Genomic DNA, 17,666 nt, shown 5'->3' on the forward strand with positions numbered 1-17,666 from the left:
TAACAATATTATGTATTAAGTCAGTGTATCTGTTTAGATATATTTAATGCAATTAGATAATCTGTATTAATATGTATATATTTTTTATAATTATAAAACCACTTCAATACTTGATTGCAATGTGAACAATTAATTAATCAATTGAATGTGTAGATTGAGAGTGGGTGGGTATTTAATGAAGTGTGTTATATGGGATAGTTGTTCTGAAGAAGTCTGTGAAATAGAGATGAAACCTAGGTAAACTGCCATCAATAAAGTGCTCAAGCGTATACTGAAGTTTGTGGTTCCTGCTGTCAGAGTTGGTCCATTTTCCTTGTTTGGATTGACTGTTATATTTTGTCTGTTCCCCACACAGGTGTTGTCCTTGACAAATCAGTGGCATTCTCTCTGTTGATTGCTATCAGTAAATGGCAACATCCATTTGTGTTTCTGATGTCATATTCCTCAGAAAGGGTATGTTTCAACCAATCATATAACACCAGCAGCTTTCACAGTGTATAACAGCAATATTTCAAATATGGCCATGTGTTTTGGCCTCTGTCCTCCCGTTATATACCAGGCTTTGTCCAGCTGTCATGCAGTAAGAGGTTGATAGGTATGCTCTATCATTATTTAAAGCTGACATTCCTGCTATCCTTCCAGTGATGTTGTGGACTCCCACACATGTTGTGGGGTAGGGGCCATATATGTGAGGGCTACAGCTGGGCAACATGTGTGACCCTGTACAGTCAAGAGGTCAGTGTATAGAGAACGCTGTTATATGCCCTTGTAAAACATTTTATGGGGGATGGGTATTAAATGTTTTTAACCTAGGCTGTTAGAACATGTGAGGAATATTACTAATAAGGAACATAAAGGTATATTGCTATACATTTTCATACATTTCACCATGGTGACAGTGGCAGCTTACTGCTTTGCACACAGTTCTATTTGTCAGTTTGATAGTACAGTTTGATGTTAAGCATTGTTATGTAAAAAATCCATTCACATTGTAACACTTGATACTTTTCCCCAAGTATTTGACAAACTAATATAGATGTTAGGAGGAACAGAACAAACACTATGATGGGTAAATCTTGACATTCTGTGAAGACCTACACAAGTAACAGGTATGGCCCACTGCAGACAGAGCCAGATGCTATGTCCATAGCAGTTATTCAGCAGGACATCATTACAGCAAGCCTTGATAGCACATATAAATCTTTCAAAATCATCTATCCCATTATTACAGACCAAGTACTACATTCATTTACATGCTTACATGTTTCACATACCTGTTTTATTATTATGATCTCATCTGTGTTCCAGTTGATGTCTTCCTTGTTTGGTTTGGTTATTTTTTAGTATTATTTTTGTTTTTTAGTATTATTTTTGTTTTTTTTTTTTTTTCTCTCGCTCTCTCTCTCTATCTCTCTCTCCACTACATTGATCAAGCTGGTTTGAATAGGTTGCAGCACGGCTTTTGTAGGTGATGCTCATGACCAGGTGATGGCCTCTGCACCAATTGGTGTTCCCCACTTGCTAGTTGCATGCAGGAAGCTGTGTAGTTCTTCCAATAGCCAATGTCATAGCAACCCACTACTATAAATGACTACATCATGTGGGCATTGTCCCTTTACCTTGCCTGTACGGAAGACATCCTTCCTGTGTGGGGAGAGCAGTGTTACAGACAGCAGGTAGGAATACAAGACTTGTGGACACAGGCCAACTACATGTTTGTATAAGGTTCCAGACCTAGGGACAGAGTGTGAGTATTGCTTTTATATGCTTTGCATACTGCTAGTTTTACAGGGTTAGTGTGTACATGCTAGTTTTGCATGGAATGCAGTCTGTCTGCATAGCTCTTAACTGTGGGGCTATCCACATGATGGCCAGAGGTTTGGCTGTTATATTTTGTCTGTTCCCCACACAGGTGTTGTCCTTGACAAATCAGTGGCATTCTCTCTGTTGATTGCTATCAGTACATGCCAACATCCATTTGTGTTTCTGACGTCATATTCCTCAGAAAGGGTATGTTGCAACAAATCCTGTAACACCAACAGCTTTCACAGTGTATAACAGCAACATTTCAAATATGGCCCTGTGTTTTGGCCTCTGTCCCCCAGTTATATACCAGGCTTTGACCAGATGTCATGCAGTAAGAGGTTGATAGATATGGTCTATCATTATTTAGAGATGACATTCCTGCTATCCTTCCAGTGATGTGGACTCCCACACATGTTGTGGGGTAGGGGCCATATATGTGAGGGATACAGCTGGGCAACATGTGTGACCCTGTACAGTCAAGAGGTCAGTGTATAAAGAATGCTGTTATATGTCCTTGTAAGACATTTTATGGGGGAGGGGTATTAAATGTTTTTAACCTAGGCTGTTAGAACATGTGAGGAATATTACTAATAAGAAACATAAAGGTATATGGCTATACATTTTCATACATTTCACCATGGGGACAGTGGCAGCTTACTGTTTTGCACACAGTTCTGTTTGTCAGTTTGATAGTACAGTTTGATGTTAAGCATTGTTATGTAAAGGATCCATTTACATTGTAACAATTGATACTTTTCCTCTAGGGGGTTAACTACAGAGTGTAATTGGAGGCTGTTAACCTGAATCTGTAATTAAGTGTTGATTGATTCTTGTCTTCAAGGCAAGTGTGTTTTTTACTGTTGTACTATTTGAAAGCTTTGGCCAAGACAGCAGAGTATCTTATTTTTTGCGGATTGCTCTATCATACGTTTTCTTTGATAGTTGCATTAATCTGTTATTTTGTATTTCAAGCACCTAAATGCTATAAGAAATGGCATAAACGACTTAAATGGTACACAAATAAACATTTATATTTAAGCAAAAGGTGTGGTGTTTTGTCCTTTGCATTGACTGTCGGTATATGTTTTAATGCAATAATTCTCATTTTTAGGAAAGAATCAGACTCTGGCCATTTGAAAGGGTGGCAACTGTAGGAATAATGGCAGTTTGATATTCTGTGCACTATCTATATATTCTCTCTCTCTCTATATATATATATATATATATATATATATATATATATATGTCTATGTGTGTGTATGTATGTATATATATATATATATATATATATATATATATATATATATATATATATATATATATATATACATATCATTAGAATGTTTACTGCTTCCACATTGTATATTCCCTATGGTAGACTGACTGTTATGCATGATATGTTAGATATATCACTCAACATCTTACACCTCAGGTGGCTTAGTGGTAACTTGCTATGGCTATAGTGTGCAGGGTCTTGGGTTCAAGACTTGCTAGAGCTGATTATTTTTTTTTTTTGCTGGGCAGAACAATGGCTGTTGGATACGGAGTGATTAAGGCACTTTTAAGCAGTTGTAAGTGGGTTTGCACAGGTTTGCATGGCGGTAAGCAATGATAACTTCTGGTTAAATATGCTTACAGATAGCCTTAACAGTGCTTAATCTGTGTAGGCATCGCTTAGCACCGCATAAACAGGCTTACACCCACTTACTACTGCTTACTCCCGCTTACCCCATGCTAATTTCTTTAAAAGAAAAGAAAAAAGGAGTGACAGGAAAGTGGTGAAAAAGAGGGCACAAAGAGGGTAAAACAATATGAAAGATAGCTAGGGATGTGCAGGATGGATGTAGGGAAAGTCCATAGATGTCCATTTCTTCTACAGCAACAGCTGTGCATATATACTGAATTTGAAAGTACATTTGGACACTCAAACCCCTGAGAGAGAGGGGTGAGGACAACAATAATGTGTTGTGAAGCCAATTAGACAAGATTACATGCATCCAGAGGACACATGTGCAAAATGGACAGCTATGTATGGGGCGAAATTTTTTTTGGGGAACAGCTTGCTTTTTTTTAAGGTGAGAGTGGGATGTTGGGGAGGATAGTAGGTATATTTGGGGAGGTAGGTTGAGTAGGAAGACAGACAAGACTCCATACAGGGGTGGTATATGACTCATGTGGGAGGTAAACACCTTGGATGGGGAGGGGAGTTTGGTAATCAGAAGCCCACCAGCCCCAAAATGGATACAGTGGGACTGAGGCCCCACCCATGGGTAGTCACCATTGCACCTTCACAGCCCCGAAGTTGGCTGTGCTGGAGGCTGAGCAGGAGGGGCAGGCTGACCTGCTAATTGTGCCACTCGGCCCTCAAGCTGGTGTAGTAGATCTCAGAATTCATTGTGGAGCTCGCTATGCACCAGACCCCGAACCTGGCTTCAGGTGACAGGATCCTGTCCGTGCCTGCACCCAGCGGTGGAGCGAGCCACATCCCCTGAGGTGGTTGCACCCAAAGGTGGTGCAGGACCAGTGAAAGAACAGGTCCTGGGGTGGGTCCCAGATGTGCTGGGGCTTGGTGCCACGGCCAGATGAGGCGGGAGAGGTGGAGCCACTGGGATTGGCTTTCCCTGACGTGCTATGCTGTTGCAGTTTTAGAACATATGTTGGTTAGTAATAGTAAACACAATCCAGGATTAATTATAACAGCATGCATGAGGATTCCCATTAACTCATATTAACAGATTTGGAACATTTGCATAGCCAACAGAACACATGCATATATGGAACCACAGCGGGCATTACACCGGCATGCAGGTTACATTGATAGCAACAGACCACCGATGATAGTATTTGAACAGGGAACATTAATTAGAATAAATTTCAACATTTGTAGAACAACAGGACATATGTCCCAACAGTAGGTTTGGTGGAAAACATACCCATTAATTTATGTGTTTAGATTATTGGTGAAGATAAGGTGGGGGAGAGAGAGATGTCAGTTAACAAATGTAGATTCTTGCAGTGGTCACAGCTTTAATGATCATTGCTCTACTCATTACTCTACAGGTATTATTACAACAACTATGGTCTTGGGTTGGGCAGTAGTATGTTTGTACACAGTATGATTACAGCTTTCTTATAGCTACTTTGAACTTTCTCTTACCTGGTAGACCTGTGTAGGGAATGCTTGTTAATACTACATGACTGTTTCTACCCATAGTCCCATAGTCAGGGTTACATATGTGCACTCATACTGTGTGTGTGTGTGTGTGTGTGTGTGTGTGTGTGTGTGTGTGTGTGTGTGTGTGTGTGTGTGTGTGTGTGCTACTGACACACTCTGCCTTGATTTCTATCAGTCACCATGGTTGTTATTAGCAGGGACCTGTAGCTGTGACAGCATGACACTTCTGAATATTTCTTGGGGGAGACCACTTAGTGTATGTACTTATCTTGCTGTCATTTGCAGCCTTGGGGTTGGATCATGGGTGTTGGGCACAGTATAACTACATCCTTCTTATAGCTACTTTATACCTTATCTTACCTGAAAGACCTGTGGAGGGAATGTTTGTTAGTACTACATGACTGTTTCTACCCATAGTCCCATAGTCAGGGTTACATATGTGCACTCATACTGTGTGTGTGTGTATATGTGTGTATGTGTGTGTGTGTGTGTGTGTGTGTGTGTGTGTGTGTGTGTGTGTGTGTGTGTGTGTGTGTGTGTGTGTGTGTGTGTGTGTGTGTGTGTGCTACTGACACACTCTGCCTTGATTTCTATCAGTCACCATGGTTGTTATTAACAGGGACCTGTAGCTGTGACAGCATGACACTTCTGAATATTTCTTGGGGGAGACCACTTAGTGTATGTACTTATCTTGCTGTCATTTGCAGCCTTGGGGTTGGATCATGGGTGTTGGGCACAGTATAACTACATCCTTCTTATAGCTACTTTATACCTTATCTTACCTGAAAGACCTGTGGAGGGAATGTTTGTTAGTACTACATGACTGTTTCTACCCATAGTCCCATAGTCAGGGTTACATATGTGCACTCATACTGTGTGTGTGTGTGTGTGTGTGTGTGTGTGTGTGTGTGTGTGTGTGTGTGTGTGTGTGTGTGTGTGTGTGTGTGTGCGCTACTGACACACTCTGCCTTAATTTCTATCAGTCACCCTGGTTTTTGTTAGCAGGGACCTGTAGCTGTGACAGCATGACACTTTTGAATATTTATTGGGGGAGACCACTTAGTGTATGTACTTATTTTGCTGTCATTTGCAGCCTTGGCGTTGGACCATGGGTGTTGGGCACAGTATAACTACAGCCTTCTTATAGCTACTTTACACCTTATCTTACCTGAAAGACCTGTGGAGGAAATGTTTGTTAATACTACCTGAGTGTTTCTACACATTTTCACAAAATCCTAATTGAAAGAATGCATACAGCTTACTACCGCTCCTGAGATTCGAACCAAAGTTGTTTCTGCTAAAAATATAACAAGTGTGGGTTTCATCAGAGGGAGCTATTGAGAAACTGCTGTGTTCTCCTTGAATGATTTCTTTCTCATTCTCTCTTTGTTGTACGATCTGACCTTGTAATTATAATATTCTTATACATACATTCCTATACATATCTTTTCACATAACACTGTGTGGAAAACAGTGGTTAATACATTACTATTCAGATATCAAAGCTTGGTGCATGACATTTGTAATATCAGTAAATCTCGTGTGTTACAGAGGCACTAACTTTGTCAAGTGAGACTTGATTGTTTAATGCTTTCAGAGCTATCGTTGCTATGCATAACCTGTACACATCAAATCATACCATACCAGAGTAAACACAACCAATCCAGGGTTTTGAATTTTATTGGCAAGCACTTACATTTTTATTAGTGTATGACCTATATGAGACTATTACTGTAATATTGTCTGCTTTATACAGTACAAACCATACCCATTTTTAATAATGCCAGGTGACATTCTACTCCTTTATATTTATTTGATATGAATACTACAAGCTAGATTGTTACTCACCAGCCTCACAATGCAGCCTTTGCAACCTGATGGCATGGGCTTCCTGGTTCACAACCCGCTTAGCTGGAGCTGTAATGAAGATAGAGAAACATTTATGCATACCTATCCATCACATATACAGGCTGGACTTTGGTAAACAGTTATTGCTATGGATACTTACACACTGCTGAGACATCACCCCTCTGTCTTGCTCCCTCTTCCTCCACTTCAAGTCAGCATAGTGGTGCTGGACCTGCTCACCAGTCTGAGGGATACCAGTGGCACTGGTGAGATCACGGGCGAGACTTTCCCAGGCTTCTGCTTTGTATTGGGAGCTCTGGTACTGGTCCTGCAGCAGTCACATGTCATGGTGTTTTACAAGGAGTCCTACCATGACCTTGGACTTCTGTATGCCTCAGTGCTGTGCCTGAAAGCACATGCCATACCTGCCATACTGCCTACAGTGGGGAGCTACAACCAGTTATGAGCTGTATTCCTGCATGTGAGGTTTAAATACTGCTGATTTCCCTCCCTTTGCTGTGATTGGACAGCTTTGAATATGCTATGCTAAGCTAAGCTACGGGCAAACCTGCTTAGCTAAGGTTGGCAGTGCTTAAAGGGGTATGTTCAACACTGCTTACCAATGGGCAAATCCAATTATCTGGGCTACTCATTGCTTAGCATTCATATTTACACAATGCTTACACCCGGTCACCATAGCTGTGCAATGCTTAGCATTGCTTATGTTTTATTTTATGGACTACCATCTGTATGGGATTGATTCATCATTCATGACATATTTAAACAATAACCCATGTCTGGGTGTGGGTAATGCTGGATTTACCCACGGTTGGTGAGGTTTGGTCATGAGGGCGTAGCCCGAGTGGCCAAACAAAGACAACCGTGGGTAAATCCAGCATTACCCACACCCAAACGTGGGTTATTGCTATTATACAATGACATTATTTAAGAAAAGAAAAACTTACTTTTCTTAAATAATGGCATTGTATAATGCCTCCGTGCTGCTCTTCCACAGCTGACCGGTATTCTGCGGCAGTTCTGATGTACTGCCCATGCTTATGCTTACGCAGTACATCAGGGCTGTGTGTGGAAGCAACGGAGAAAGGAAGATCTCCGTTGCTTTTTTAAAGGTGTTTCACTATGTTAAAAGAGTTTAACATAGCAAAATAGCTTTAAAAAAAAGCAACGGAGAAAAGAAGATCTTCGTTGCTTTTTTTTTTTAGATATCTCACTATGTTAAACTCATTTAACGTAGCGAGATTACAGCAATGGAGCTCTTCCATTCTCCATTGCTACCAAAAACACAAAAAAATCAAGACTTATACTAATGGAAAAAGTCCTGGCGACCGGACCTTTTCCATTAGTATAAGCTGGATTTACAACGGGCACGCTGAGCAATCAGTGTGCACATTTTGGAATATTAATGGGGGTCATTTTATAATATAAATTTGTTAACCTTCCCTGACATCCCCCAATGTGCTTTCATTACATTTATTCTTATGTGACTGTACTGTATGGGGCACTTGTGTTTATATGGGGGTTTCACAACTTTATTACACTGACACCTCACATCTGGACCTAATACACAACTCTGATTGAGAAATATGTTACTTCCTACATTAATATACAAATAAATTAAAGTTGTAATGATTTCACATATAAAATGGAAATGGCTTTGGCGAAGCTTGAATCGTGAATGACTTTATGAAAGGAGTATGCTCTAACCGCTACACTATTGTACTACTGCTTATGTTGGATGTCTGTTGCTATTTAACTTCTTGCGCTATTTCACTTGGGCTGGGCATAGCTAAGCAACAGGCACAGCTGTGCATCTACGCTTAAACTTTATTGCAGTTGTGAAAAAAAATAGATTTGCTTGTTGGAGGCTGTGCTTTGCAAACATTGATGACATATAACTTTTTACAGTATATCCAGATATTTGCATTATATTCTTGGTCCACTTTTCGTAAACTTGTGGCTTTCTGGCACATCATTAAAGATTGAAGTTTGGCAGTAATGACAGAATTAGCGTTTTATACTTCATACCCTTCAGAAAATTCATGCTGATGCTAAACCTGTTATTCTATCAACTTTCCAAGTTTGTAATGGCAATATTTCAGAGTTGTCCCTTATGACTTTGTCCAGATTTCTTACTGTAACTGGGTGTGAGGTGTGCGTTTTACACTTCAAACCCTTTACAAATTTCATGCTAATGCAAAACCAGTTATTCTATCAACTTTCTAAGTTTGTAATGGCAATATTTCAAAGTTGTCCCTTATGGCTTTGTCCAGATTTCTTACTCTAATGGGTTGAGAGGTGTAACAAGCAATCTCGCTCTTCTTAAATTGCTGTATGGCAATTCTGGTGTGCAGGGGGCATGTGTATCGTGACAGCACTGCTCTCAAACATGCCCCCCTGTACTTGTACACATCCCTGTGTATGTATTACAGCATGGCAGCGTGCCTTCATACATATGCATGGCACGCTGTCATGCTGCACAGGAATGGTCCCTTCTGTACAGGAATAACTTATTCCAGCACAGATGTTTGCTGAATCCGGGGGAAGATTTCATCAATTGCATTTGGTTCTCTAGTAGATACCTTAACACACTGCCTCAAGCCATCAATTGTTAGTTATATCAAGATAGTTTTATGCTTTTGCTCTTTCCAAGCCTATTGTTTTCTGGACATATTCAGGTCATGCAGTGTAATAATCTTTCTATGCTTTTTATTACTAATGTACTTCTCTAAGAAACAGCCACAGTTCATTTTCCTAATTTGGGGTGATCTGTAAATAGTTCTAAATGTCAGCATTTATTTTCCTATCAGAAAATTAAGAAAGGCTCTGTTAATAATACTATCAAACAATGTTTTCAATTTCAGTTCCCCTGGTCTGCATGAATTTTTCAGTTTCCTCGCTTCGGGGCTTGCATGCTAACAATCCTCCACCTGTTACTTGTGTTCTATTATTTTCATCAACATAAGACTACTTATGTTCTCACACTGTTCATATTTCCAACATAAGTAATGCTGACCGATTTTGTTGTAACATGGTTAAATATTTTGCTCTGTGCAGGTCCTGACCAAACAAGCACTAATAAGAGAGGCAGTAATTATTTTCTTGTCAAACAGAAAACTCTAGGCTTAATAAGGTGAAGAGATGTGGCGCTGTGGTAAATCAGATAGGAACGTTTAGTAGTGGTGTGACAAAGTACAAGGGAAAAGACAGCCCCCACATGGGAGTGTGTGTGTGTGTGTGTGTGTGTGTGTGTGTGTGTGTGTGTGTGTGTGTGTGTGTGTGTGTGTGTGTGTGTGTGTGTGTGTGTGTGTATATTGCAAAGTAACTGAATTTTTTTTTCATTCCATTAAAATTTTTCAGTCCAGTGTCATGGTTCTCAAAAAAAAAAAAAAAGTGAATAGAGCACTCTACCTATTCAAGCAAATTTAAGCAATTTCCTTTCTTTCAGGATTGCCCTGTGTGTACCATGTAATTAAAATGCATCCTTTTTTTTTAATTCTTGTGCATCCTGTTAAAGCAAAATAATTTAGCTACCGTTACTTTTGTCATGTAAAATAAAATAATCTTCTCAGTTCTGAAATGTTAACTCCTTTCATTTGCTGGATGATGCTTATGAAGCCTCTAAGATATCCTTCTCATTTTCATATTCTACATTGCTTGCAGCAGACATATGATTAAACCAATGGTATTTTTAAACTATGACAACGCTTTTATAGTAAATATATTACTATCCCTCAACAGGAACTTTTCCAATACTCAGCTCACTGATATCCACTAGATCAATAATCAGGGTAACAAACACAAAAATGACCAAAACCATTTTTTTCTTGTGAAAGGCAAAGGCCACATACCCCCAAAGCAATAGAGTCCATCCCTGCAGCAACACACTTTATGCTACCTCCAATGTCAAATCTTGAGAAAGTGAAGTACCTAACTTTAGCAACTTATAGGTTCATAGTTTAGTACTAAGCTAACTGCCCTTGTGAGCCATTTTAAGCCTAGCCAATTATCCCTTGTGAGACTCAAACCCTGCACCTTGTATTTGTAAGGCAAACACCTTAACCATTAAGCCACCCTCCCAACTCCTTACAATTTACATTGTAAAATCCTATCTCTTACATGAGAGATAATATTTTGATTCTGTATGCAGGGCCATCCTAAAAGATAGGAAATAGGCATCTATGTAGGGCACCATTACAATGTATAATAAAACAGGCACCTCTTTTAAAAGCTGCAATATGTTTTCTCGTGTCAAAGACTCACATGATAGATAAGTAGATATCTATGAGCCTTATGCCCTTGCTATTTTCACAATGTTCATATGTTTCATCAAGCTACTTATGGCAAAAAAAACAATATTAATTTCAGACTGATTTGCTGGCATTAGACAACCTGCCTTAACCTGAGTGGGATTATTTATGTGCAGAGCTATGACAACCTGCCATTACCAGAATGGGATTATTTATGTGCAGAGCTGTGACAACCTGCATAATATAAATGGGATTATTTATGTGCAGAGCTGTGACAACCTGTCATAACCAGAGTGGGATTATTTATGTCCAGAACTGTGACAACCTGCCATAATATGAGTGGGATTACTTATGTGCAGAGCTGTGACAACATGCCATAACCAGAGTGTGATTATTTATGTCCAGAACTGTGACAACCTGCCATGAGTGGGATTATTTATGTGCAGAGCTGTGACAACCTGCCATAACAGTGGGATTATTTATGTCCAGAACTGTGACAACCTGCCATAACCACAGTGGGATTACTTATGTGCAGAGCTATGATAACATGCCATAACCTGAGTGGGATTACTTATGTGCAGAGCTGTGACAACATGCCATAGTATGAGTGAGATTATTTATGTGCAGATCTGTGACAACCTGCCATAATCAGAGTGGCATTATTTATGTCCAGAACTGTGACAACCTGCCATAACCACAGTGGTATTACCTATGTGCAGAGCTGTGACAACATGCCATAACCTGAGTGGGATTACTTATGTGCAGAGCTATGAATGGTTAAGATTGTGCTCAGGAAGCAAGAGTGAATGGTTCATGTTTATAGCTCTGCAGTAAGACTGTCAGAGAAGGATATGATGCAATTAGTTTTGATAAAGCAAGGGAATGCTCTGCTGCTGCTGGCTGGGACAATGTCAGTCTGAATTCAACAAATGAATATAATATTAAGTTTGGGTGGCCACGGTGGTACAGTGGTTAGCATTGCCGCCTCACAGCAAGAGGTTCTCCGGTTTGATCCTCGGCTGGGGTGCCTTCTGTACGGAGTCTGCATGTCCTCCCTGTGGTCATGTGGGTTTTCTCCGGGTGCTCCAGTTTCATCCCAAAGACATGCTGTAGGTGGATTGGACACTCTAAATTGGTGTGAATGTGTGCATGCGTGTGCCTTCTCTGGAAGGTTGGGCACTGGGCTGGCAACTCAACACTGTAAAACTCCACTGCCAATCATGAGCGGACAAGGTGATCCTCTGTGGTGACCCCTAACCAGGAAAAGCCAGAAGAATATAATATTAAGTTTGATTCATCCATTTTTGAAACTGCTTGTCCCCTTTAAGATCACAGTGGTAGTAAACCAAGCAGGATGAACCACACTTCCTTAGCCCATGCAAGAAACTTCATCTCATTTCATCAGATATTCCCAGACAAACCGAGAGATATAATCTGTCCAGTTTATTCATGGTCTGCCAAGGGTCATCCTCACAGGGTGCCCAATCACCTGATCTGAATCTTCTTAACAGAAAGGTGCAGTGGTTGCACTCCCAAAATGGCACCCAACTACTTTGTGAAGGAAGCTCATCTCTGTCATTTGTATATGTCATCTCAGTCTTTCAGTCACTATCCAAAGCTCAGGATTATAGGTCAGGATAGAGATGAGTATTGACCAATAAATTGATAACTTTGTCCAATGACTCAGTTCTGACTTCAGTCCCAGAGCCTGATTTAACACCTGCAGCAGTACTGCCACAGCACCTTATCTGATGTTCAGTATCCACATTTCTCTCGTGAACAAGATTCTCAACATACTTAAACTCCTCCTATGAGGTACCAGATGTACCTGATCTCACCTTACTTGTAGAAGAAGAGGACATTATAGATACAGTCATAGAAGGGAAACAGTCTACACTATCTTCAGATGCAAACTTAAAAATATCTTCATGACTGTAGTGAATGCAGGCACTTCCAAGACACAAAACAGTAGTCACAACAGTCAAGATAGGCCTCACAGAAGTCTGGTTGTACAAGCTTGCATTTCCATATTGTATAACATAAATAAAGACTAAATACTATTGCAATTACCTTACTGACACTAATACTGACCTCCAAACTAAGGTAATGCAAATTCATTTCAATCCCAGTATCATTCTAGGACCTTACTATTAATGTTCTTGTCTAACATTCTAGTACTAACAGCATCTAGGGGTTCAACATGACATATATATTTTCTTTCAATAAACCCCTGATAAGATTACTTTGAGGGATGTATTCCTATACATAACCAAGGTTATAATGATGATCTCTCATATATTATGTTGTTACATATTACTTTCAACAATGTCCAACATGTGACAATGTTCTTAATGTTATCAAGACCATTTATTGTAAAAACACTTAGTTTCTTCCTGTGTAGGCATATAAACTGTTGATTCTGTAAATAATGTTTTTTTTTATCAACTATGTCCATACAATTTGTAAACACACAAATGTCTTGCTGCATGTTGATCTTGATTTAATGATGTCAATCCATTTTATATGATAGTAAAAGATCTGTAATTTATTATAACTCTGTCAGACTTTTTTTGCCTTTGGATCAGGTCATAGCTAAAAAAAGGGTCACTGGACCAGTACACCTAGGTAGTTAACACATTTTAAATAAATAAAAAGTGGCAAAATAAATAAATATACACCACTTGTAAACAATAGAGATGCAACCCTCACATGTCCAAACAACACAGCATCCAAAATTTGGTTACGCTTTGGAACCCTGTCCATCAAATTTGCAAACTGAAGGGAATTGTTAAAACTAAAATGAAACTACAGTGAAATGTTCACTTTGAGTGTTATTAAAATTAAAATGTAAAAGTGCCCTAGCCCTTCCATATCCAGAATCCATGTGGCATCATAAGTTACATTAAAAAGCTTCCATTTTCTCTAGAACAATTGTGACACGACAGAGTTTAACCAAGACTCATGGCTCTAATGAAACTTTAACATATAAGGTGATTTCATACTGTGTATGTAAATTGAATTACTAGTTTTAGCTATGTTTTGCCAGCTGTCAACATTTTGTTTCTACCAGGGTTTCCACATTACATTCTGATGTGTTTATATTACACATATTTGAAAAACTAATGAGAAGTGCAAATACAGTCAACACTCCTTGTAAATATAAAATGTATATATGGGTCTACTTGAAAAGACCGAAATCTCACATTATGGAATTTGACAAGACCAAGATGATATTGCCAAAACCTCACACAAGAACAAACACTCAGACCACCGAGAAGGAACTCTGGGAAAGTCACCACTTGTCCAACACCACAAAAAACACAGATTGAAGCAGATGAAACCCACCAATGTGGGGGGATTCCTATTGAACTAAATATACCAACTCCGAGATTGAACTACAGTGGAGAAAAGCCAAAGGCCACCATGGTGGCTAAGTGGTTCTTTTCCCACAGTAAAATTCCAACGTTCCGATGTTCATGTAAGGTTTTGGCAATATTGTCTATGTCTTGTCGTTTCGGTAATGTGGGATTTCAGTCTTTACAGGTAGACCCAAAATGTATATACAGTAAGAGACCCTGACCCCATGTGCAAAAATGGGAAAAGGGATTGAGGACGGATAGATGGATGCAGTAAATAATGAAAGAAGATTGTTGTGAATGAGATCACGCTGTATGTATCTGCTTTTGAAGCTGTGGTGTAGTCTGTATTTCAGTAAGGAATGCTTAGCACATAGCATTTCAAAGTTCACTGAAAAACAACTGGAAGGAGAGAGGAAAGAAAGAAGTCTAGGTAGATTTTGCTCAATATACGAGCATCACCACAGCTTTAATTTCAATGAATAGTGACATATATATGGAATTGTACATTCATTAAGTTTTAAAAGGTGCAGTTGTCAAACTCTAGATACAGAATTCAATTTATAATAAATAATATAATAAATAGATATTTGAAGATTATGTACCTATAGCCTATGGATTTCGTTATGCATTCCAGATATAGGCTTGTTTTCTCTTTGGAATGTAAATTTCTGCCCAGGGCTACATCCTGCACAGAACTCAAGCACACCACAAATAATATACTTTACTCAGATAAGTCTCTCTGATAGGTCTGATGTTTCCACTGCAATGGACAAGGTACCTGACCCAAGGTTTACTGTTATAAAATGCTATTATAAATGTTCAGGGGGGGAATGATATGCTTCCTGTTTTAAATGTCACATTAACAAAGATTACTTTACATTTATCTTTGCCTGTTATTTGTTAAAATAAGCATAAAAAGAGTCTAGTAAATATTTATAAGCTGGTTATGCTGTAATGTGTGTTTTGTTTCCTCTTCCACCCATTACAGCAAAAAAGCCATAGACTGTTAGGAAACAGATACAGTTAATGTTAAAACTGCATAATACAGAAAATGTCTGTATGTTCATTTATAAAATAAGTCTCAAATGGAAAACATGGAACATTTTTGCAAAAATGCTGCATTAGTAGCAAGCACGTAAACAGAACGAATGTAAAAGCTGTGTGAAGCAAATATATATATTGTACAAACTGGCTAATGGAAGAAAGAAATGGATCCTGATTAAAAAGAAGTGAAATTAGAGGACTTGGTAGTGAGGGTGAAGTACACAGGAGAAAGAGCTACACTGATATTACATTTCTCATAAACTGTATCTTAAGTGTAGAGATAAAGGCATAGGAAAACGTGATTAAGGGTTAGAAAAGCAGGTGGTTAAGAATGTTAAACAGGCTATATAAACTAGACAATGTGAACTTCCTAAATGCACATCATCACTTGGCAGTGAGCCAAGGAACAGTAAAGTGGAATTTATGAAATTTATGTTGTCTTAGAGTAACGTGATTTAAAATGAATAGCATTTACTATTTATTTACTTGGAAGTTAATAACAAATGTAAATTATATTTGGAGTAATACTATATGTAAGGAAGACTGGTACTTGAAAACTAGACAAAGGTTAGGGGACAGCCAGGGATGGCCTTTGGTCAACTGGTGCCCTAGGCCAATGGTCTCCATAATGCCCCCCAGTACCACTTGGTGCCCCCATCCTGGTATACCTACACCATCTAGATTACTGGAAAAGCGCCCCTGCTAGAGTGGAGCCCTAGGCAGCCTCCTAGTTGGCCTATACCTAAGGCTGGCTATGAGGACAACAGGCCCTCTCTAAATGGTATTATAGAAAAAAGGAATAAATTAATATCACAACAGATGTAAAAGTCAAGAGACATACCATCAAATCCTAAACATAGATACTGGAAATGGGAAATCTGCATTATATGATCACAGCTCAGTGGGATAGGGGAATTGGTCCTTTCCTGTTATAGTGCAATTTCAGTTAGTATATGTATTTAGCAGGGGGTGTGGGGGGGGGTGATTGGTCCTTTCCTGTTATAGTGCAATTTCAGAGTTAGTATATGCATTTAGCAGGGGGTGTGGGGGCCATGACCCTCCCCCCATAAAAGTTTTATTATTTTTTTATTTTCGAATTTGACATTCTGTCTGTCAGTGTCATTGCACTTGACATCTCAAGACATGAATCCATAGAAAATGTAGTTCACAAATACTAGTGATCAGGGTAGTATCAGGTACATAAGTTTATGCCATTTTCAGAGTGTCCAGTACATATTTATTTATTTATTTTTTACTTAGTTTATGTAATGATCATATAAGATCATTTGCAGGGACAGCCCAAGGTATATAGTCCAGCAGACAATGGAAAAATTAAGGTTATGTATTTACTATAATGATAGATTTGTGTTGTTCTATTTTAGTCTGGTACAACCTTCAGGATTCTGATCTGACTTGGATCCAGGCTCAGCATCTTCAAACCTTTGGACCCAAGGCTTTGGCTCCTCCATTACCCATAATTCCCTCACCACTGTCAAATTACCTCAGATCAAGTTTGCCCATGAAATAATATAAATAACTACCAACAAACTTATGGCTAGATAAGCAAACATTTTTCAACAGGAAGCTGAAATGAAGAGGATGTCAGCTGGATAGCAAGGAAACTAACCTGGTGAGGTTAGAGATGAGTGGACTCCTGTTAAGTCTACCCATTCTCCAAGGAATGCTAGGTGACGATTTGGAAGGGGGATGGTGGGAGGATGTTGAACCAGACAAAAATAGGACAACACAGATCTGTTGCTATCGCGTGAGTACATAACTTTTGTACCTGATGTTGTCCATTTTTATCTGATTCAACATTTGGGACAGAATTCCTACCTACATTATTTCCCAGGTGGAATTAAGGAAGGATGTTCCTGAGAAAAACACAGTCAAATGAGGAACGAGTTCTGGATTGTACATTCAGTTTATAGTGAGGCACAAAGGTATGCACTGCAGACCAGGTAGCAGCTGCACAAATCTCATCAACTGGAATTGATGCTGAAAATCAGTAGAACTTTCCACTGCTCTTGTAGAATGAGCTGTCAGGTTTTTATAAAGGTTTAGATCCAACTTTTCATAAACAAACAAAAAAAAACCCAGCTTGACAGCCATGTCGAAAGGGTGATTTTGGAAACACCCTCTCCTAACTTAGATTTAGAAAATGCA

This window comes from Protopterus annectens, chromosome 7.part1 (assembly GCF_019279795.1).
Source record: "Protopterus annectens isolate FY-2018-M chromosome 7.part1, PAN1.0, whole genome shotgun sequence".
NCBI classification, from domain to species: Eukaryota; Metazoa; Chordata; order Ceratodontiformes; family Protopteridae; genus Protopterus; species Protopterus annectens.